This window comes from Hyaena hyaena, unplaced genomic scaffold, assembly GCF_003009895.1.
Source record: "Hyaena hyaena isolate Hyena2069 unplaced genomic scaffold, ASM300989v1 scaffold_1361, whole genome shotgun sequence".
Classification (NCBI taxonomy): domain Eukaryota; kingdom Metazoa; phylum Chordata; class Mammalia; order Carnivora; family Hyaenidae; genus Hyaena; species Hyaena hyaena.
The window spans coordinates 250,256-273,223 of NW_024081996.1; the positions used below are offsets into that span (position 1 = coordinate 250,256).

The window sequence follows — 22,968 nt, forward strand, 5'->3', positions numbered from 1 at the left end:
GATTTTATGCATAGGTATATGGAGTTTGGACTTCTGATATATGTCATATTCAGAAGTACAGTTAAGACCTTCAGCCAACATATTTAGGAAAAATGAGCTGTTGGCTTTTCTCTTTTTCTTTCTCATATTGGATTTACTTTGTCTCTCCTAAATTCCCTGCAAGGTGTAACAGTATTTACTCTCACAAAATATTTGAGTAGTAAACTCTCCCAGACCTAGAGACTCAAATAATTCTGATAGACCTTTTACTTTTTTTATATAAAAATGTAGCTTTAATGTAGTATTATAGTCCATTATAAAATGGAGATAAGTAGTTTTTGCTTGTTTGAGAAATAAAGGCATTATGAGGCCGAAAACTAGGGATAGAATAGTGAAAGAGGGAGACGAAATACTAGGAACTCAGACACTCACTCATCCTGGGGAGGGAGCGGTATAGCTACTATATGCTCAGGGCTCTGGTGGTGGGCCTAGAAAAAGGCCATCTTGGGAAATCTGACAACATATGTTCTCACCGGTGCCTAATGGTGAATATCTGCATGGACAGACCGTGGTTCAAGTGTTATTTACAGTTAACAGGAATTAGCATGTAGATTTATTTTTTTTTTGTCTGCCCTATTCTCAAGTCAATAAAGTATGTCCTGTGGAAGAGGTTAGGGTAATTTGATACTACAAATGTGTAGGGCTACTGCCCTTGGAGATATGGTCAACACTCTGAGGTTGCACCCAGAGTGCTGTGGGTCACCAGGTGAGTCATTTTCTTAGGTGGAGGCAGAAAAATGGAGAAAGGAAATAGCCCAGTTTTGAGCTATAGTATGTGATTAAGGAATATAACTTCCCAGAAATGTCATTAGGGTGACTCCACGGACATTAAAATTTAGTGTGGAGGGCACCTGGGTGGCTCAGTTGGTTAAGTGTCTGACTTTGGTTCAGGTCATGATTTTGTGGTTCATGGGTTCAAGCCCCATGTTGGAGTCTGTGCTGACAGCTCAGAGCCTGGAGCCTGCTTCAGATTCTGTGTTTCCCTCTCTCTCTGCCCTTTCCCAACTTGTGCTCTGTCTCTGTCTCTCTCCTTCTCAAAAATAAATAAACATTAAAAAATAAATAAAATTTAGTGTGGAGCTAGAGGAAATTAGGATGTTGTAGGATATTGTACTGCTTAGTAAAGTGTCCTGGACAAAATCAGTGAATATTATTCTTCGATCTTAATTACACTCAGTGTATACTTTAGTTGTCTGAGGAAGGAGAGAGGACAATAGAACAAACCAAGTATGTGTGTGTGTGTGTTTGTGTGTGTGTGTTTGTGTGATATCTTACCTTCCACCTACTTCACCATCTTCTTATACTTTGAAGTCGAGTTCAGAGTTCGATGACTTTGAAGCACTCCCAGCAGCCAACTAGTCACTGTTAGAAGGAGGCTCCCGGTCCTGAAATAGAAGGTAGCTGTTTCTGGCATTTCATTTTGGCATCGTATAACCGAGAGGCAGGTTCATTATGAGCCAAGCTTTAGCTTTGCTGAATGGAATCCTCTAATGTATTATCTTAATATTAACTAAGTTCTCTGATGATTTATATTTCTTGCTAATATCAAATCTGAGATGGAAAAGTGCCATAAAATGCAGGTAAATTCAGTGATAACAGTTTTGGTGACATTTGGATGCCAACTAACAACATGTGGAATCTTGATTTCAGTATTTATTTTTCTCCAAAAGAATGCCTCCACATGTATAACCTTTGATTAAATATTTCTTATTGGAGGTAAGCTTCAAAAAAAAAAATAAAAAAGAAGAAGAAAAGAAAAGAAAGGAAATCATGGATTTGCTTATGTCAACCAGCTGAAGTGGTCCTTAAGGCTAGCAGCTCTGGAAGCCCCCTGACTCTCAGCCTGCACTAGGTAAATGGTAGCTGGAATGCTTTACACTGAAAGGTGCATTTCCCAAAATATTGACTCTACCAGTGCTTCTGATAAGAAAATTTATCCCAGTCTACTCCAAAACAGGGCCTGCCAAAGCAGAGAATGAAACTACTTTTTCTGAGCACAAGCTGAGAACTATTAACTTATCTTGGAAGGTGATGAGAAGGCATAGATGGAAGAGGATACACGTGGGGAGAAGGTACGGAGGAAGTACTTCTGGCTTGTACAATCCAAGGGGGCTCCATTTAATGTCTGTGTGAATGCCACGGTCTGGGGCACAGCTCCATGAAATAATACACGTGAATGGTCCTCCTGGAGGTATCTATTAAAGTGTCCTGGCAATATGAGGCTCTGAGTGGAAAATAATTTTTCCACAATATGTACACATGTACATTCTTGAGGAAATGCATATATTTTCCATTAGGGTTTATTAGATGTGAAAAGATTTGTCCCATGGAATGTGCTATGCCTCTAGCTGTTTTTCTTTCTCTTGTCTATAATTTAAACAAAAATAGTCATGCTTGAAAAGTAACCTCCGGGGAATTCCTTTCTCGAAATTATATAATGTTTCAGTAACAAAGAGATATCTCTGGTAGTGGAAAAAGGCAGAACTCTCCTGTTTTCATTTATCACAACTATCCTTTTTTTTTTTTTTTTTACAAATAGTTTATTGTCAAATTAGTTTCCCCATAACACCCAGTGCTCATCCCCACAAGTTACCACAACTATCCTTATGTTCTGTTGCTCTACACCTGAAAAATACAGACAAAAATAAGTAAAGATTCACTGAAAGAGAACTTTGTGTTAAAGATTCAATCAGTAAGCAAATATTTATTGTCTATATCGTATGAAACTCAATATAGTAATTTATTTTCCAGTTTTCTTCTAAGTATAGAATTTTTACTTGATAACTAGAAGGAATCTAGTTAATATACAGGCCAAAAGCCACAAGAATTGATCATAAGGAGATATAGGCATAGAGAGATCAATAGGTTAAATGTAGCTCTCAAATATCTCAGTAGAAACAAGTTGATTTTTCATAAAATTTGTTATTGAAAAAAGTCATACACATAAAGTATGGCAGGGATTGATAACCATCTTCATTCTCTCTCCCTCCCTGCCCCACCCTTGGAGCAGGATTGTACGTAGGAAGGAAAATTAGATGTGACTGTTGGATGTTTGTGTTGTTTGGAAATCAAGAAAGGATTTGAAATTTTACTTGCAAGTTATGGACTGAGAGAGCCTGTAGGATGTAGGATAGTAAGGTGCCATAGCTACATACTTCTGTAAAATAAACAACCACAAAATTTAGTTGGCTTAAAACAACCATTGTATTGTATCTCATGTCTGTGTCAGGAATTTAGGCATGCTTAGTTGGCTGAGTGTTCTATTTTTTTTAAATATACTTTATTGTCAAGTTGGTTTCCATATAACACCCAGTGCTCATCCCAACAATTGCCCTCCTCCAGGCCTATCACCCATTACCCCCTCTCCCCCACCCCCATCGATCCTCAGTTTGCTCTCAGTTATTTAAGAGTCTCTTATGGTTTGCCTCCATCCCTATCCTGAACTATTTTTCCCCTCCCCCTCCCCTATGGTCCACATGGTTAAGTTTCTCCTCTCCTGTTCCACATATGAGTGAAAACATATGGTATCTGTCTTCCTCTGCCTGACTTTTTTCTGAGTGTTCTATTTTATGCACATCTATTTATGGAGATTGCTCATTAGTATTCAACTGGAAAATGGGCTAGACTGGAGGTCCCAATATGGTTTAATTCACATGTCCTGAACCTTGGTAGGGAGACTGAAAGCAGGGCTCAGCTGGGATGGTTTCCCAGAGCATGGCCTCTCCAACATGGTGGACTCAGGGAAATTAGTCTAGCTTTGTACATGATGGCACAAGGCTTTCAGAGACAATATTTCAAAAAAGATAGGAAACTGAACAGCTATCTATACCTTGGCCTCAGTAATCTCATCCTTTTACTTCCATTGCATTCTTGTGGTCCAGCTAGTCATTAAGACCAAGGCAGATTAACAGAGAAGAGATTTAGAATGTACTTTTCCATGAAAGAAATGCCAAAAAATTTACCACTATCTTTAATCTGTCACAAACTGCTACCCATAAACACAATTAATTCAGTAAGGGTAGGAGATTGGAGCCTTAGATGTCTTTTAAAACATTAGCCACTTTCTCCACCCACCCCTTCCATCTTTTATTTTCAGAAATATTATTTCCATAGCTTATAAAAGAGGATTTTGATCAATCTAACTGGCAACTGTATTGATTACCCATTTTTCCCTATACTCATTAAATGGTAATGGTAAACCATAACCCAACAGCACCACTGAGAGGTCTGCTTTAGAAATAGACTTACCCTCAGTTTCAGCAATAGATCTTTGAATAGCTTGGAGAGATCAGAGCTGTGATCTGAAATTTAAGAAGCATACTTCTGCAAAGTTTAGTTGTGATATATTTGAGACTCGGCGGGGGTGCTGTTAAAGTGCCCTGTAGTCACTAAAAGGATAGTCAAATTTTTGGAAACTTGGCAGAACTGATGATATGACTATGTGGAAGTTTATATGATGAATAATGAGATAAAGTTTTTTAAAATAAAGGTTATAAAAAGAAGAACCAATGATTATATATAAGGTTATTTATATCTTGAAATGAGGTGGGAAGAAGAGAGGGAAAGACAAATGCAGAGATACAGAGGTTGAGACATGACATACAGAAAGTTGTGCATATAGGGTAATGCAGCTGCCTCAAATCTTCTTTGGAATGAGATGAGATATAATACTGATGCATAAAAATAAATGGTTTAACTCAGAAAGACACAGGTAGACCTAGAAAATGTAGACCAAGAAGAACAGAGGCAAACTCATTAAAGACACTCACATAGAGAGTCCTCCACCCCATCCATCTATCCATCCATCCATCCATCCAAACCCTATGTATGAATGCCAGACTTATTTACTTTAGGCACTTTTTGGGATGAAATGGACTTAAGTAACTAATGAAGGGCTGAAAGTATCCCATGAAAGGAGGCATGCCAAGGCTTCATAGGGACTCAGAAACTCAGATGAAAATGCATTGAGACACATCTCACAGACAGATACACCTGCATCATTCTTCTATAGATAGACTGACCCTGGAGTTTTCAAGAATTTTTCCATTAAAGTCATTTAAAGATATGCTTCATTTTAGTATTATGTGAAAAGAATAAGCTTTATTAAACTCATAATAAACTATGTTAAACTCATCAGAGGGTGGATTTTGGCTCCAGAACTGGAGAGTCCTTACTTCTGCCTTACTTTTAGTAATAACTAATGTGTATTACCATTAGCTTACAATTACTTGAGTAGTTTAATATACCTTAAAATTGCCAGAGTAGTTATTAAGGTCCTATTTCAATAAGCTATTAGTGATTATATAAGTAATAAGACTTTCACATCATGTAATTTCTTACATTTAATAGAGCAGATATTTTTAGTGGTGGGAGATAAGAGAAAGAAGGAATCTTTCTATCAGTATAGTCAATTTCATGTTTTTTGAAATTATCCATCAGTAAGGACTGATTTTAAATATCACTTTTTTCTTTAAATTTTAACTAAAATCCCGTTTTTACTCCTAAATTTTAAAATGTTAACATTTTTTTTAACATTAAAAAACCCTGCTAATACACATCCTGCTTCATTTCTAAAGTTCATGGCAACCTCAAACATGAGAACTGATTGATCTCTAGGATGTAGGTGACATGCTGATATAGATCATGTATTCTGTTTATTGAGAAAAATAATCTTACTTTTTGTGGATAGAAAAGACTGCATATGTCTTCTGAGGAGACAAACTTAAAAATGCTTTTAAGTTAACAAAATAAAAATTTGAAATGTAAAATTCTCAGGTCTCTGAAAAAAAGTATCTTTTTAAGGTAAATGTCAAAAATATCAATTGAGATCTAAGCTGATTTTGTTAAAGCATTGCAGATTATTGGAACTATACTTTTTGAGCTCTATTTTTCAACTTGTTACTAGATGACACATTGTTTTAATAATAAAATATCAAGGAATTAGAAGACATAAGATATATTATTGGTGGTAAAAACTTAACTGAATTGTAATGTACAACCAAAGATCTAAAATTTATTCTTTACTTATGAGCTAAAATTGTATGATGTGCGAAGGTACCTGTGGTAAGCAGCTCCCAAGATGGCTTTCAATAGAGTCTTACCTCTTGGCTTTCATGCCCTTGTGTACACCTCTCCTACAGCGAATAAAAATGTCTGGTATCACTAATAGGAAATTGTAAATTGGATGGAGTATGGCTTTCTAAGCTGTTTCATCAATAGGTTCTAGCTCCTATTTTATTCTCTTGGCTCATGAGTTCTGGTGGTACGCCAGCTGTCATGTCATGAGGATACTAAAATAGCTCTGTGAAAGAAAGATCCTTCTGACAGGGAACTGAAATCTGGCAGCAGCCATGTGAGTGAGCTTGGGAGCAGATCCTCTGGCCCCGGTCAAGCCTTCAAATGACTGTAGCCCCCTGTAACATCTTGATGCAACCTCGTGAAGTGCCATGTGCCAGAATAAACTAGGCCTGCCACTCTGGAATTCATGACCCAAAGAAACTATATGACATGTATGAAGTTGTACATGTGTGTGGGTTTTGTTGCTAAGTTTTGGACTAATTTCTTATACTGTGTTTGAGAACTGATATACTATAATACTAATTGTTATAGACCAAAATCGAACGCTTAACGATCACTCAGCATTATCAAAAATCACTTTATTAATTCTGGATCTCAGATTCAGAAATATATATATATATATAAAGTATAATATATATACTATGTATATATAAAGTATAATAATATAATTAGATGATCTCCAGGATCCCTTTTATAAATAATATTTATGAATCTTTCTGAGTATAAGACTGTGAATGTTGAGTTAATCAAGTCCTACTAGATGACTTGAATATTGAAGGAGGACTTTTTTGCTTAATCATTGTAAGCTATTTTCATTTTATATTTGAAATTACTCAAAAGAGAAGCAAATATTTTAAAAAGTCGATGTAGTCAGCGAGCTAACTCATGCTGGAATCATTTTAAATTGGCAAGTATGTTGTGGAAGATAAATTGTATAATATATAAGGCATATTAATAAAAGGTAAGGGGAAAATGAGTTAATATGAGTTTTAGTACTGGATGAACATTTGAATCACCTGGAGAGGTTTTTTTTTAAGTGTATTGATGCTGGGGTCCCTTTAGATCAATTAAATTAGTGTTTCTGGTAATGGAATGAGATCAGAAGAATTTCTGTATATTCCATAGATAATTCAAATTTATAGCCAATATTAAAACTGCTGACACTTAGGGGCAGTTGTTAGTTATCAGATTGAAGAAAATTTAGAGTGGGCCCACTGTGGATGGAGAATAAGGACATTCCAACTCTGCTGGAGACTTCCCCATTAGAAAAAGAACCACTGGCCCTGGTCACTCAGAGCTCATTAACAGAAGGCTGTTCAACTGTCTATACCTGGATAAGTCAAATAGCTAATTAAGATCCTCTCAGCAAGAATGGAAAAGAAAGCCTGAGGGGTTAGTATTCACCTGGATTATATAGTTATGAGTTAAGGATTATAAATTAAATTGAGAAAATGTCAGAAGATGAGTATATCAAAGTATATATAATCTGTATAAGTAGGTGATATAGCATAGCCTAAGTATTGGGATATTTATTATTAAAATAAAATATTTGATTACCCCCTATGGAATGATTTGGAAACTCCTCTTTTTTTTATGAGTTTATTTTTTAATCACAACAATAAAAATAAAGGTCAGCATTTTAGAAATGATGGTCCTCACTATCTCTAAAGACAACAGTGCCATCTGGCCATCGCCGGTAATATGTAGGCATAAAATCTTAGCGATTTTCCAAATACCATTAGAGTAATTACTTTGCATAGTAAAAACAAAGCACAACACCATTTAAAAATTAAAAGACTAATGAGAAGTTGGAAAAATTTCATGACGTGAAAAATAGCACATAAATCAAAAGGAAAATAGAGTATACCAATAAAAATATGGGCAAATAACATGAGCTGACAACCGAGAAAAGAACAAATACAAATGGTCAACAAAAACTTGAGATATTCAACCTCATAAGTAAATGAACACTTGGCATCTGTAGGATTAGCAATCTTTTTTAGTGACAATGTTAATGATATCTGTCACTTCCATCCACATGGGGAGTCAATAAGCATTTTAATTAGAGAACAGCTTAGTGTTCTATATTCAGATTCCACACATGAAAATATCTGAAAATTTATATTTAAACTATAATTGGAAAAATGTAACTATAACTATCTTCAAGGAAGTTTATTTCATCATTGTTAAAATACAGGCAATTTGAAATTCTTCAAGTGACATTAAAAAGAGGACTGATAATGTGTAGCAACATGGATGGACCTTGAGGGTGTTATGCTGAGCGAAATAAGTCAGGCAGAGAAGGACAAACATCATATGTTTGCACGTATAGGAGGATTAGGAGGAACTTGACGGAGGAACAAGGGGGAGAAGAAGGGCAGAAATGGTGGGGGAGAGGGAGAGAGGCAAACCATGAGAGACTNAAACTGAGGACTGATGGATGTGGGGGGGAGGGGGGGATGAGCATGGAGGAGGGCACTTGTGGGGATGAGCACTGAGTGTTATGTGGAAACTAATTTGACAATAAACTATTTGTAAAAAAAAAAAAGAGGACTGATATTATATTATAGCATATCTCTAAGACAGGTATGAAAGTATAGCACATCTATGAAATGAAATAATATTTGGCTATTAATAATACTGTTGTCAGGGAGTATTGATTGAACCTATTATTAAAGGAGAAAATTTTAAGTTAAATTCAAATCACGAATAGTGAGAAACTCAGTATAGGGATAGACAATCAACCACTTCATCAAAGGAAGCTTCCACCAGCTGAGAAGCCAAACTACACTTCTGCAGCCAATAGCCCAGAACAGGGAGGGCTTGGTCAATGACTGCCAGATTGTCTCTTTTTTACCTCCATCTTCAATTCTGAACCATCCAGAGAAAGCAAAACATGTTCCTCTAACCAATCACGTGACATGCCCTCCCTCTAGTTAGCCCACAGAAGGGGTTTTTAGAAGTCCCTCATCTTCCTCAGATGGAGTCATCATCAAGTCCTCATCCCCCAGGAGAGCACATCTGAAACTTTCTCTTTGCCACTGCAAGGCATTCTACCCCCCCATCTCTGCCTTTGAGTCTCTGTCAAATGCAAGTGATGGTGATTGAATCCCTTGCTACTGCAAGCTCTGAATAAATAACTTCTGTTTGGTCTCATTTAGGTAGTCTTCGATTATTTCCACACTAGCATATTAGTATGTAAATTTTGTGAGTGTTTATGTGAGCAAGATTTGTTTCTGAGTGTATGCCTGAGGAAATTTCTGAAAGCCAGTCACTAAGATATTAAATTCAGTTATGTCTGGGAGGTAAGATGTAGGGTGATTTTTACTTCATAGTATTTTGCATTTGAATTTTTTAATGAGTACACACAATTTATGTAAATGGAAATAAGGCCATTGTAAGTCTATAAAGCAGTTTATTATTATGTTTAGTATTATGAAAATAAAAATTTCCATATACATAAGGCATACACACTTCTATATGTGATATATATGATGAGGCTTAGTGTATTGGACTTTCCACCATTCTTTTTTTAATTAAAAAATTTATATTTTGTTATTATTTTTAGTCACTTAAAGAAATAACTTCCCATATTGGGTATTTGGAAAAGTTCATTCTGGTAGATATTCTTTAAATATGAAAAGTACACTGAGTTGAGAAATATATTTTTAATTATAAAAATGATTAATGAGTGTTAACCATAAGGGGACTCCCTGATTCAATAGTCTCCATTATCCAGGCATAAATCAAATAACTATTATGATTCCAACTCTAGAAAGAATTCTCCCTAGATTAATAAATATAAATTTTTATGGTCATCAATTTCCCCAGATGTTTCTTTAACCAAGGCCAGAAAGATTAGATTTTTGAATGGAGCATTGCTTATTTCTGTCAACATTTGATTATTTATCCCTCTAAATTAAACAAAACCCTGGATATGACAAAGACTAACCTTTGAATATATCTGCAAACCTAACTTACACAGCTGATGGGAAAAAGGAAGTGCAAATATAGTGCCAACTTCTCTTAGCTGAGCACAATGCTGTTTTTAACTAACGATGTTATGGAGCCAGTCACAGGAAGAGATAAGCTTCATCCATTTTAAGGCATTTTAAGGTTTCTGCTCTGCATCTAGTCTACCCTTCTTCATTTCCTGGTGTGACTCCTGACTTTTCATCCATAGCAAGCGAGATAGCGATCAGGGACAGGCTAGTCACCTGGGAGAGACAAGCAGTCATCAAGCACATGAAACCTTTCTGTCTCTTTCGTGCCTTGTTTTTTCATGTCATACTATTGTTGTGAGGACTAAGTAAATATATATAGATAAATAAAGGGTAGGGCCAATCAACTGAGATTCATCACATGTATCATATACAGAAATATTTATGCTTTATATATATGGAGTTCTTCATTTTCATAATACTACACTTAATAATAAACTGCTTTATAGACTTACAGTGGCCTTATTTCTACTTGCATAAATTGTGTGTACTGATTAAAAAATTCAAATGCAAAATACTATGAAGTAAAAATCACCCTATATCCTACCTCCCAGACACAACTGGATTTAATATCTTAGTGACTGGCTTTCAGAAATTTCCCCAGGCATATATTCAGAGGCAAATATAAAAAATTTAGAAGGCAGACTTGCTTTAGCCAAGCATCACATGCATGATAGTTACTACTACTATTTCATGTTCCAAATTGTTCTGCAATCAACTCTGATATGTTTAAACCATAACCAGTATGTTCTCTTTTACCAGCTTGGAGTATGCAACAAAACTTTATTTCCTTTATTGTTAAAAGTACAAGAAATTTTTAATACCAGAGGGCTTCCCGCTGCCCAAATCTCCAAGATCCACCAGGTTTGTCTACTCTGGTCCAAGAATCAGTCTTCTTTGTGGCTGGAGAGCAGAGAGACTCAGCGAGCCAGCACATCCACTGTCTGCAAATGCTGACCGTAGGAAAGTTCCCGAGCCTGCTTTCAGACCCATAACCAGGCCTTGGGGTCAGGAGGGTTCAAGGGCCCATCTGCCTCAGGGATTGTCTACGGTACCTGAGGGGATCCTGGAGAAAAAATCTCCATTGCCACACCACCGCAAAGACAAAGGCTTACCTTTTGTCCCTATACTTACGAGACGTCACTCTAACAGCCCTTCCCATAACAGTCATGTGCTCCCACAGAAAAATGAAAACTCTAATACTGGAGACACAAAGCAGGGAGTAAATTTTAAATAGCAGCACTAAGGCTTAAAATAAATAAATTGATGATAGAAAAATAAATAAATGAAGTGATGATAAAGCAATATCTAAGACACCCACCCCCCTACCCCCAGAAAAAAACCATTATCTGAGACACAAATTCCCATTGAGGAAGCTGTTACATATGTATCTTGGCTGATTTAAAAAAAAATTAAATAAGTCTCATCCTCTCTCAGTGTGCTTTCTTAAAATATATGCAATACATATCTGTAAGTCTGGTGAGAAACTTTATGTATATTTATGCTTTTTGGCAGAAAAGGAATTGTTTCCAAATTGACTGTGTCGTGAAGATGTCTTATGCACTATTAGGAATGATTTGTTACTTCCTCTACCATTGAATTTCCAGATGCACCCATGCCCTCAGTACTGTTACCTCAACCCCACAGTAGCGTTGTGGAATTATTCACTTTACCTATTTTGGAACATTTCGCTCATTTCCTTAAGGATTTTACTCTTCTGAAGAACAGATCCTCACTCATATTTTCTTTGCATCCTTCTCAGCTCCTTGAACGGTGTTTATCATGTAATGAGGTTAATTAATTTAAATTATTCAGTTTCTGATTTTAGTGTGGGTTACACAGTCACAGTTGTGCCCTTACAAAACATATGTTAATAGCTGTTTCTATTGGTAAAATGATGCCCCAAACTGCACTGGACACACAGCTCTACTTCCAAATTGGCAAGCACATCTAGACAATTACAGCAAGTTCAGTGTAAGCACCCTGAGAGGTGCCTGAAGTTCAACTTTACTAAGTTGATCTGGTCTTAGTGTTTTCTCTTCAGAATGGTGTGCTAATGCCTGAATGCACATCACAGAACCTGAGCTCAGTTCTCAAATCTGAAAATGCTTTCTTCCCTTATTCCTTCATATATCCAACAAAGGACTTTCCTTCTTAGTGTGGGGTTATTCTTAGGGGCAGCTGAAGGGAAGCGACTGGCGAAGAAGTTCTGCCCCATCCCTTCTGTCCCTGATGAGTCCTCCTCTGCGTGCTAGAGGTGAAGGGGAGGACTTCCAATCTGTATTAATCCTCCTGGCTTGCCTTAGGATAAGGGGGTAGGAATGGAAGACATGTTACCTTAAGAGCCAGAGTAATATGAAAGATACGTGAAGACAGGCTCAGACTTTCTAAATGTTACTTATTTTAAACCAATTCTTTCTTTCCTCTTCTTCAATGGCTCTCAGATAGTCATTGAAGATATAGGCTGAGAAGGTTGTAAAGTCTTTCCATCCCTTTCCTAGCGAGAAAGCAGGCCCCCTTTTGTGCTGGCCTGTCTGGGTCTCAGTTACATTAGATTGTAACTAATGAGTTAGTTTACAGTCGAAGCTTGTCTTTCTTCACTTTGTTATCTATTCTCTAGATGAAGATAACCCTTGGCTAATAATATGAGTGAGTCTTTAAATGAATTGATCTTGTGTTGAACATTTATATAGCTGAAACAATTACCATTAAAGAGTTCAGCAAAGGGCCATGGAGACCTGGCTTTGGCAAGTTCTTTGATGCCACTTAAGGATGATGGGGAAAAAAAACCAACCAAAACAGAAACAAAGTGTTCATATGGCTGCACATTACCAATGAGAGGAAAAAAAATACACAACCTACCAGACATGACAGCAGACACTCCCTATAGTGGTATATGGTATCTTCCTGAATACATCCTTTCTGTTAAAGTACAGCAAAACATGGGTTATATTTTGAGACTAGGTGGTTTGGTCATCACTTTTGTATTGGGCATCGAGGAAAGACAATTTGCATTGTTGAGAGGAGAGTTCCTCAAACCGGACTGCAATAGTAGGACTTAACTTCTAAGCCACTCTCAGTGGGAAGAGACACCCGATGAAAATTGCTTTGACCCTTAATAGAGGACAGGCTGGGGTAGGGATCAGTGAGCTTCTGTGGCATACCCAGTGATGGAAATGAAATGCTCTAGACCTCAAAGAAGTGAAAGAGCACAAAGATAACTAAAAAGAAGACTAAAATAGCTTTCTGAAAATGTAAAACAATAAAACCATTAACATATTATAAATACCCACTTGTTTTCATTGCATATTTCATTACTGGGCACTTATTTCATACAGATGTCAAACCTAAAGTTATTATTTTTGTAGATATAGATGGAGGTAGATTATCTTCATTTCTTTTTAAGCTAAGGTCATTACTTATTTATTTATTTGTTTGTTTATTTATTTGAGGAACATACTCTCAAGATTAAAAAAAATTTAATCTTTATGTATATTTGAGAGAGAGAGACAGTGTGTGAGCAGGGGAGGGACAGAGAGAAAGGGAGACACAGAATCTGAAGCAGGTTCCAGGCTCTGAGCTGTCAGCACAAAGCCTGATGCAGGGCTTGAACTCACGGACTGTGAGATCATGACCTAAGTTGAAGTCAGAGGTCCAACCAACTGAGCCACGCAGGCGTCCCTATATTCTAAAGATTTTTGGATATCAGGATAGATGCGTATAAGTACAAAGCAAATGAAAATGCTTTAAAATTTTATGTTATTCAACCTCTGAGATAATATATTATCTTGTCACCTTTCTCAGTAGATGAAAGGAAAAATGTTTTCTAAAGTTTCCTCTAGTAAAATACCTCAAAAGGATCCCCTCGAATACTTCTGAAGTGTTAAGATGTATTACATGATCTCTGGCAGACACATTCCTGAGACCCTTTACAACCTCCCTTACTCCAGGTTGTGACTTTTGTCAAAGTGGCTCGGGTTTTGCTGTTGACCTGTTTCTTCAGGTAACTCACTGCTCAGATGGTCCACGGGCCAAATCTATTCACTTTGTTAATTCCCAGATAGATGTGGTAAACAGGTGCATTATATCAAAATGACAGTAGATCTCTCATGGGCTATATGTTGCTGATATAGATGTCTTCTGTTTTAAAAGCTAATATAAGCTATTCTCTGAGAGGCACATGACCCACATATCAATTCAACATGCATTTGGGGTAAATGTCTTTTAATTATCAGTGAAAGAATATTTGTAAGATAAATTGAAAACATTTTACTTTGGAAAAAATTTCCTGAGTTGTGTCAAAAATTGATTAGGAAAAAAACGGTAACAAACAAGTCAAAGCAAAGCTAGCAAGATTTTTATAATGTCAAGTCTAAAAATAAAGCACAGATTGAATTAAAAATTGTTGGCAAAATATTATTTGTTCTAATATGAGTCAACAGCCATGTGGGAAAAATAAGGCAACTTCTCAAATGAGAACTTTCACATCAAAGTTAGAACTAACTTATCCCTCATTAACAAAAACAGAGCTAAAACAGAAACGGTCGACTTTAGCTCAGGTCATGATCTCACGGTTCCTGGGTTCAAGCCCCGAGCCACGCTCTGTGCTAACAGCTCAGAGCCTGGAACCTATTTCGGATTCTGTCTCCCTCTCTCTCAGCCCCTCCCCCATTTGCACTCCGTCTCTCTCTCTCTTAAAAATAAATAAATATTTAAAAAATTAAATAGTTTTTGCAAACAATACTGCTGAGGAATCTAATATGTCGGTGCTACAGAAGAGCAAAAATACCCAGCATTTGACAGTCCCAGCCTGGATTCACTTAGGCAAGCATAAAAAGCACATCTCCTCTGTGACTCTCCTCTCATCGATGCAGCAGACCTTCACCTCAGGTATAAACAAATCTATGCATTTTCTTTCCTGTATAACAACTTAATCCTAATTTAATCTTCCATTCCACCAGGAGTAACAGGATCTTACTATCAATTAGTCTCTTTCCCCTATCGTATATGTATAGTTTATCCTGAGTTGTGTCTGATCTCTGGGAGCCTATGCATTAGTCAGGGTTCCTCAAAGAAACAGAACCAGGGGCACCTGGGTGACTCAGTCAGTTGACTGTCCAACTCTTGATTTTGGTTCAGGTCATGATCCCAGGATTGAGGGATCGAGCACCAATTTGAGCTCGGTGGTGTGCATGGAGCCTGCCTGAGATGCTATCTCTCTCTCTCTCCTTTTGCCCCGTCCCTCACTCACAATCTCTCTCTCTCAAACAAAACAAAACAAAACAAAACAAAACAAAAGAAAAATCCATAACTAATAGGACAATAGGATGTGTGTGTGTGAGTGTGTGTGTGTGTGTGTGTGTACATATATATATGTATGTATCTATCTATCTCTATACATAGATGTTTATTTTTGGAAATTGGCTTATATGATTATGGAAGTGCAAGTTCAAAATCTGCAGAGTAGGCTGGCAGGATGGAGACCCAAGACACAGTATAGTTTGCATCTTGAAAAAAGTCTGTTGGCAGAATTCCCTTTCTTCTGAGAACTTTAGTCTTTTTCTTTTAAGGCCTTCAATTGATTTGAAGGAGGCCCACCCACATTATGGAAGATAATCTGCTTTGCCCAAAGTTTCCTGACTTAAATGTTAATTTCATCTAAAACACACCTTCAGGGAAATGTCTAGAATAATGTTTAAGCAAATATCCTGGTACTGTGACCCAGCCAAGCTGACACATAAAAGTCACCACCACAGTTTATTTAGTACCATTGTGGTAGGGAGGTGGAAAGGAGGGATGACCTCATCTTTGATGTCATCAGTCCATGACTGGGACAGCCACGGTCATTGTCCTCATGGCTCTGCTTTTCCAGACCTTTCAAGAGCGTGGTCTGGTGTGCTTCTGTTGGTACAGGAAAAATCTACTTCCTTACTTTCGAGTGCGAGAGAATCTGCACAAAACTCTCTGCCGCGTCGTCTGCTGAGACATGAGGAGGTTGCTCCCTGACTGAGCCTGTGTTTCTGGAAGCTATGACACAAGGAGCCTGTGAACCTGATGAACTCATCGCCCTTAGCTGCTCTACCCTTTCCGAGTTTCCCGACAGCCCTATCCCTGACTGCCCACTCGGGCTTTCCCTGCCTGGGTCTGGATCATTCTTTCACATTTGTGTCTGAATCCTCTTTACTGCCACAGCATTTGGGCTTTTTGAACCTCAAAACTATACATTAACAGGGATTTCTTTTGGTTATTGTTGCTGCTGCTGTTTTGTTCTGTTTTTATTTTCTCAAAGTTGCCCCTCCTTTGGCTATTTGCTTCAGTAGTGACAAGAGTAAAGGGGAAGAAAAGGATAAAATATGCTTTTAATTTATTTATGATACAAATCAGAAGTACCATCTTAGGGGGTATGTGAGCTATCAGGGAGATCAGTGCCGTCTATTAAAAAATTACTTCCTTGGGTGATTTCTAGCTTCTTGAGAGCTCTCTTGATATTACTAAAGCTTAATTTATAATCCTTTTTATAAAGTTTCTTGAACTCCCACACCTCGGTAAGGACCGAATCTTTCTACTATTGTTTAAAATTGCAACTTGCACTTGGCTGCCTGATACTTGAAGACCTCCAAGGTCCCAGAACGTTCAATTAGAAGCAAATGCAGAGATTTTTTTTAGGTGTCCACCAGATGGCAGTGTTGACCAGAGAAATGTGACTAACTTGCTTCAGCTCTGAAACAAACCAGTGTTAATATTGATTTAATTACAAAAATAGAAGGGGGGAAATGTCAGAAAAAAGAAACAAGTACATCGAGGAAGCAAGCCCATCTTAGGCCAATAGTTACAACTCTTCACTTAGGCAAGATGTAACAACTCTGCCCTCAGAACCACGGAGCCATCATCCTTGAGGTGTTTTTACATTTCATTCGCATTGGACTCCACAAAGCTCTGGTAGGTAGACCAAGCAGGTGCTTCTCTTAAGTCTATTCGGTGGCTAGACCATTGGAAGCTTGGGCCCCGGACTCCACCTGAGGCTTTGTGATCAGAACATCTGTGTCCTCGATCAAGGTATTTAATCAATCTGGCCTTCAATTCCTTTAGCTATAAAATAAGAATGTGGATTTGGTGAACCTCTCACTTTGCAAATATAATCCCTGCTTCACAGGTAAATTTCAGAGATATGCCTTTCTCAAGGTCACAATATCTTAAGAGTCTGTACTAGAACTCAAGTCCTCTTTACTCCTCAATGCAGGCCAGCGTCCACTAAGATGTGAAGCTTTTCTGCTGTTTCGAGTCAACAAAAAATATAAATATATGTATACTTATATTTATTTAAATAGATATTAACATAACATTTTAAAATAATTTAAATATTATATATATTTATGTTTGGGAAAAAAATGGCTCAGTTTTTTTAATGGATTGTTCTAGAAATCAAAATATAATGTGCATACAGATATATTTATGAATAATAAAGTGAATACAAGTTTACCCAGCACTCAGCTTGACAAAATAGGACACCTTTTCTACCTTATTACACAAAGAAGTCCAGTCCTTCCCTCTCTATATAAAATCATATCAAGACTTAATTTTACTTCCCTCCTCACCAAATAAAAAGAGTTTTTCAACTAACAAAAGGCCATTTCCTACAGGATTTTACCCTTAGTGGTTTTACACTCTTAGCTCAATCATAAGCTTTGGAAGGTAAAGACAATCATACGTTCCTTCAGGCTCTCATCTCTCCATTACCTTCTTTTGAGAGAGAAGAATCAAGTTAATATTTAAACTGCACTTTCTTCTTGCCTGTAATCTTCATCTTAAATCATAGTAAAATGTTATTTTCATTAATGCTAAAGTGTAAATTATTTACTTCATAACTGGGGGACCGTTGGGGCAGAAGAAAAGAGCCAGGGTTCATAGTGGTCCAGAGAAGAGAAAGAACCCATGGAAATTTTCTAAGGAGGTGAACATTTTCAGGGAAATGTCTGAAGCCAGAATGTCTACATATAACATTTAAACTTATCTGCCATGAAGTAACTCAATTTAATTCTTTTACTGCACAAACCTTTCAATTGAGGCTCACATTCCATGGAAGTAGTATTTGGGGGTTAAAGATCAAGGCCTAGAAGAGAGATGAATGATCTAGATAAAGACCGGAATTTGAGTAAGAAAGGATGAGGAAAAATGTAAGCTCTCTAGACCTCAGTGTGGTTACAATGAACTTATGAGGCTTTTGAATTCAAATGTCACTAAGAATTTTCTCCTCATTATGATAAAAGGTTTGAGATAGTCAGAGAGATGATATCCAAGTTACATATGTGCAGCAATATAACATGTATTTGTTGGAAATAGCAAAGTGCCTCTAAGTTCACACACGTGAATGGTAAGGTTTACTAATAAATTCCTTTAATTCGCTTAAAAATTCACATTCTTTGAAAATCTTTGTGATTCACTTATCCTTCTCTCTGCTGAATTTTTTAGCAATCCCAGAAGGTCAGGGATGCTTCTTTGATTGTTTTAATCCTGAAAAGAAGTGAAAGAGTGCATTTTTCAGCTGTTGGCCATTTTGTCAGCCTCTAAGCCAAACATCTCTGCCACACTCCCAAAGGGTTAAGAGAAAGCCCATGATAGAAAAGGAACAACAATTATATACTTCCTGGGAAAATTGCCAGTCACTCCTGGTCTCTGACCTTCTTTCTTGACAATATGTCCAACCTCTCTGCCTTTGAAATTTATACCTTAATCATTCTTCACGTTTGACAGTGTTCTGGATTTTTCTAAACAAATTTAAATGCACCCTTTATGTTGGATATTATCCCTACTGCAGACCTAAATTGCTAGGGCAGAGTCTATCATCTGTATTTTGCAGATGGGAATCTAAATTAAAAAAAAAAAAAAGGTAAACCTTATTGCTCAAAGTCATACAAAGCTTAGAGAAAACCCACATTTTCTTCCTCCAAGGCTAATGAGTGTTCAGATGCAGGAAGCTACTTTTGGTCTCCAAACATAACCTTCACTTCATTGTTGACGATGTAACTCATCGAAGCCCAAATACTTCTAAGTCCCAAATGAGAGCTGTCAAGTGTTTGCCTCTGTTTCTATTCTTGCTCTATCTTTTTTTATTTTCTGCCCCGGGAAATAAACTCCAGGAAAGTTAGCATCAAATGATGAATTAGTTGTTTCTACAAAATGAATAGTGAAATTTGTGATGGAACTTTGAACTCAACTTCCAAGTTTTCTCTTTACATGAAAGCTTCAGGATCATTATTCACAGAGTTGCACAAAGTATCACAGATCCAGGTCCACGTGAAATAATTCAGTATTTTCTCCATATTTAACGAATGTTTTATTTAAGAAATTTCCATGTTCAAATGATCTGAAGTCCTTTTTTTAAAAAATGTCCATTTGTTTATTTTGAGACACAGTGTGTGTGTGAGCAGAGGAGGGGCAGAGAGAGAGAAAGAGAGAGAGAGAGAATCCTAAGCAAGCTCCATACCTTAGTGTGGAGTTCGAAGTGGGCTCTGAATCATAAACTGTGAGATCGTGACCTGAGCCAAAACCAAGAATTAGATGCTTAACTGACTGAGCCACCTAGGCACCCCAAAGTCCTTTGTTAAAGGACCTGTACCAACATGTCGTATTTATGCATGTCTTCCTTATGAATAGAGAGGTTGAGGAGTGCAACATGTCCCTAACTTGTATTCCCACAAAACTTTATACAGAACTGGTTTTTTTTCCAGGACATTCTTTGTGGAAAGCTCTGTTAGAGAACAGAGCTTGTGATGATGTCTATAATACAGCTTATCAGCATTATTCTTCCTAAGGATCTTTATATATTTAAGAATTGTATTAAATCAATGGCAGTTGAAAATACACAAAGGTATTACTTTTTCTTGATTGATTAAAGAAAAATAAAGCAAGGGGGGTTAATCTGTATTATATATTAATGACCCAACCAAAGAAGCTGAACAAATGACCCAAACCATAAAAACTGAACATGTTGGGGCTCTAATACTCACCAAGGATAAGGAATGTAATAACACTGGAAAGGGGCAAGTTCACACCAAAAAAATGTAATTTCTTTAAGCATCCTCAGTGGAGGGTCTTCGCCTTGAACAATCAGAAATCCTGATTCATCTGTTTGCTCCTCCAGGTTCTCTCTCCGGTTGAGACTGAACTTCGCTGTACAGTCACGAGGCCAAGTGAGCTTATATTTCTCTCAGCAGCTTGCCTTACTGATTCGAGAAACAAGTTGAAGACATCTATTCCCAGATAAAGCATGTTTGGTTGGATCCCAAGCTCAGTTGTATCTTTGAAAGAAGATGCTTTAACTTCTGCTTCTTCAGAACTTTCACAACTGGTGCAGCATGGAAGGAAACAAAGTCACAGGTGCTTCATCGATGCCAGGTTGTGTGTGTTAGTCTGAATGATTCCAAGCGTTTCTCTAGGCCTTTGAAGTGTTCATAACACACTTAACTTTGAATTTTCGTTTCTACTTCCCAAGATGTTATGCACAAGACAGGGGTAATGATCTCTGTTTTAAGAGAATGTGGATGGTAGTGTTGGGAAGGATTGCAGCTAGGATTCTGTCCCTCCATTTAGATTTTTTTAAAAAATTACATATAGAAGCTCAGTTCCTTGAATGAGGCACTATTTTTAAGATAACATCATAATAAAATATTTTGGTTATTTTGTCAGCCCCTGTGCTACGCTCTGACTTATCATGTGTCTAGAGCTCTGTTAAGAACTTTATATAAAGACCAATGAAATATGTATTATTTTTCTTTATATATCGTACATATAATACTTTTTAAGTACAGATATTTATATATAATTACCTTATGGATTTGTTGCTATTCAATGTGTTTTGACAATTGCCTATAATCATGTAATCATCATCTCAAAAGACATGTAGAATGTTTCCATTATTCCAGAGAGTTGCCATGTGTCCCTTAGCTGTCGGTTTGCACCTCTCAGAATCCCAGGAGAACTATTTTTTATTCTATTTATTTTATTTGAGGGAGAGACAAAGAGGGAGGGAGGGAGAGAGAGAGAGAGAGAGCGAGAGAAACCCAAGCAGGCTCCATGCTCAGTGTGGCGGACAATATGGGTCTCTAGCCCCAAAACTGGGATCATGAGCTGACCTGAGGCGAAGAGTTGGATGCTCCGCTGACTGAGCCACCCAGACGCCCCAAGGAACTATTTCTAATTTCTGTTGCAGTCATCCTTCGTATCAATAGGGACCATGTTCCAGGGCGCCTCAGTGGTTGCCTGAAACCACAAATTGGATGGAATCCTCTATACACTATGTTTTTCCTGTGCGTACATACCTATGATAAAGTTAATTTTTAAGTCACACTAAGAGATTAACAATAGTGAAAAATACAATGGAACAATGATAGAGAGATACTCTAATAAAAGTTATCTGAATGTGGTCTCTCTCAAAGTATCTTGCTGATCTGTGTTTATCCTTCTTCTTGCGATGAGATGATAAAAATGCCTACGTAGTGATGACAAAGTGAGATGAGTGATGTAGGTGCTGTGACCCAGCATCAGGCTACTACGGACCGTCTCACTGTGTATCAGGAGGATCACCTGCTTCAGACCATGGCTGACTGGGTAATTAAAACTGTGGAAAGTGAAACCGCAAATAAGAGAGCACTGCTGTACTTTCGATGTTCTTGAACTTCATATAATTATCAACACATCTTCTCTGCTCTTTTGTGTAGAGCTTCTTTCACTCAACATACTATCTTTTTGACATTTTTCCATGTTGTACTGTTTTTTTAATTGATTAGTTATATTCCACCATATTAATAGACCATACTTTATTTTCCTGTCTCATATTGATGAATATCTGGATTCTTTTCACTTTTGGCTATTATGAATGAATGTCCTTTGCACATCCTCAAACAAGGATTTCTTTAGATATACGTTTTCAAATCTCTTCAGTAAATATCTAGGATTGAGACTTCTGCTCATGTTTAACTTTATAAGAAGAAGAAATTTTTTTTCATTTTCCATTTCCACCAATAGCAACATGTGAGAGTTCTGATCGCTTCATATTCTCACCAAATTTGATGTTGTGATTTTATTTTAGCCATTCTAGAGGATGTGGAATGGTACCTCCCTTAGGTTTTACTGTTCATTCCCTGATGACTAATGATGTTAAGCACCATTTCAGGGTCTAATTGCCATTTGTTTACCTTGTCTTATAAGTAAGAGCTTAAGGATTTTGCCTAGTTTTTTGTTTTTCATTACTGATTCAAAACAGGTCTTTATGTGCTCTATATTTGTATCTTTTGTCAGATATGTCTTGTAAGTATTTTTTTCTCTAAACTATGGTTTGCCTGTTCATTTTCTTCTCCTTTTTTTTTTAAGTGCTGTTGTTGTTATTGTTTAATGTTTCTTTGTTCCGCCGGAGAGAGTGAGAGTATGCAAGCAGGGAGGGTCAGAGAAAGAGGGAGAGAGAGAGTCCCAGTGGCCTCCATGCTTTCAGCACACAGCCTAACATGGGGCTCGAGCCCATGAACTGTGAGATCATTACCTGGGCTGAAACCAAGAGTCAGACGCTTAAGCAACTTAGCCACCAAGGCACCCCAATTTTTTTACTATTTTTTTAAATTGAAGTATAGCTGTCATGCAATATTATGTTAGTTTCAGGTATACAACATAGTGATTTGACATTTATGTACATTACAAAATGATTACCACAATAAATCTAGTTACCATAGGTTACCTCAAAGTAATTACATTATTGACTATATTTCCAATGCTGTATTTTATGCCCTTGTGATATATTTATGTTATAACTGGAAGTTTGTACTTCTTAATCCTCTTTACCTATTTCACCCATCCCTCT

At 37.1% G+C, this 22,968-nt stretch overlaps 1 long non-coding RNA gene across 1 annotated transcript; it reads left to right on the top strand.

Annotated features, from left to right (window-relative positions):
• The first annotated feature begins 1,766 nt into the window (after positions 1 to 1,766).
• LOC120225272 lies at positions 1,767 to 21,148 on the top strand. Its single transcript, XR_005526776.1, has 3 exons — positions 1,767 to 1,891; positions 1,982 to 2,111; positions 20,260 to 21,148. It is a non-coding gene; the product is annotated as an uncharacterized LOC120225272 (long non-coding RNA).
• The last annotated feature ends 1,820 nt before the right edge of the window (positions 21,149 to 22,968 follow it).